Here is a 1,774-nt window from a genome sequence, read left to right as displayed (position 1 = left end):
TACAGATTTAGAAGGTCATATCAATGTCAAATTTAAAAGTGAAAAATACCAAAGCATGTGGTGTAATACGAAAGAAAATCAAAACTATTTGAAGAGGATTTCATTGTCTACAAAACATCAAGAACTTTGCTAAAAGGTTTCAGATATTTACTCACAGAATATCACAAGCTGTATATTTGCAACTTTTCTGGAACGATACAGCAGTTTGTAGAAACGACGGATTTACTGCAATCGTACATGGCGAGTGATCGAAGCAATTGCATTTCGTTTTTGTTGACTGTGCAAAGTACATTATTGAAGATGTATTTTCAGATATCGCTGAACACGTTGCAAAGGGCATGAACGATCTTGTTACACAATGCTCTTCTGACCAGCCTACCATTCAGCATATATTATCACTTAAAACGTTATTACAACACGCCGACAGCAAAAGCATGTCTAAGGTATACTCGTACGCTAGTGAAAAACCAGGATCGTGCATTGTATTGCCGAAAGACATTTTTTCATTTGTGTTGATTGATGCAGACGTAAAAAAGAAGCTATGCGAACTCGATCGAGTATGCATATTTCTCCAACTTCATGAGTGCATACTGTTCAAACTGTATCATAAAGTAAAAAGCAATTAGCACTAGCGAAATTTCATCGCAGCGGGAAAGTAAAAACCAAACGTATCGCCCCAATAAAAACGTAAACTTTCGGTGTGTGACAGAGAAGATGAGGATCAAATGTATGAGATTGAGGACGATCACTGCTCAAATATGTCAGACTTAATGAACCAGTTAGTTCACAAATCATTCTTCAAAATCATCCCCTTGGTATTGCATATCTGTGCAACTATTGACTCGACACAAGGTTTAACAATACATAGTCCCATTTTAGCTTTACTCAAACGAGATGATAGAGCTGAGGACATGATTGTTGCACTCTCAAGAACAAGCAACCCCGACTCGCTTCTGGTAGCAAACAAAATATTCGATCAGCATTATGAACATATAGCGTACGAAACAAGAAGTCTAATCAAAATGATCAACCAGTCTCAAAGAAGGATGGTTGGCTCTAGACAAAAAACTATATAAAGGGATTCAACGAAAGAGTTTTTTATCACTGTTCAAATTGACTTTGATGCAAACGGACGCACAATGGATTCTCTCGAAAATATAGTAATGCGGTACCACATTGGGAATTTGATTCAAACTGGCGCGACTGCTCGTGTGTTTGAAGCGATTCGCTGTACTGACAAAAAGGTTTTTCGCCATGAAAGTCGTCAAAAACGTTACGGGGCTGACTTCGTTTCCAGAAGAAATAGTATTCAACCAAACGTTGAAAGCATCTGGAATCAAAGGTGTCATTAACATGCACGAGTACGCTCTCGACTACGAAAGAGACAGATACGTGATGATCATGGACTACATGCCAATGGACTTACACACGTATGTGTCAAGCCGTCAAACACCGATGACCGAAGACGAATGCTGTAACATCATCAGTCAAATAGTCAACATTCTACTTCACATGCAAAATGTTGTTTGCGTGCAACATATGGACCTTAAAATGGAGAACGTGTTGATAGATCCTGAAACGAAAGAGATTAAACTCTGTGATTTCGGACATTTAGCGCAAATAGCACATTTGTGGACGGATTCAACATCGATAGGGACGAAATGTTACTGGGCACCAGAAACTATTAAGGAAGGAAGATTCTACCCAAAGAGAACCATAGTATGGCAAGTTGGCATTCTCGCTTATGACCTCTTACAAGAAATTCCATGGGATG

This window comes from Dreissena polymorpha, chromosome 4, assembly GCF_020536995.1.
Source record: "Dreissena polymorpha isolate Duluth1 chromosome 4, UMN_Dpol_1.0, whole genome shotgun sequence".
Classification (NCBI taxonomy): domain Eukaryota; kingdom Metazoa; phylum Mollusca; class Bivalvia; order Myida; family Dreissenidae; genus Dreissena; species Dreissena polymorpha.
This window is presented reverse-complemented; position numbering follows the sequence as displayed.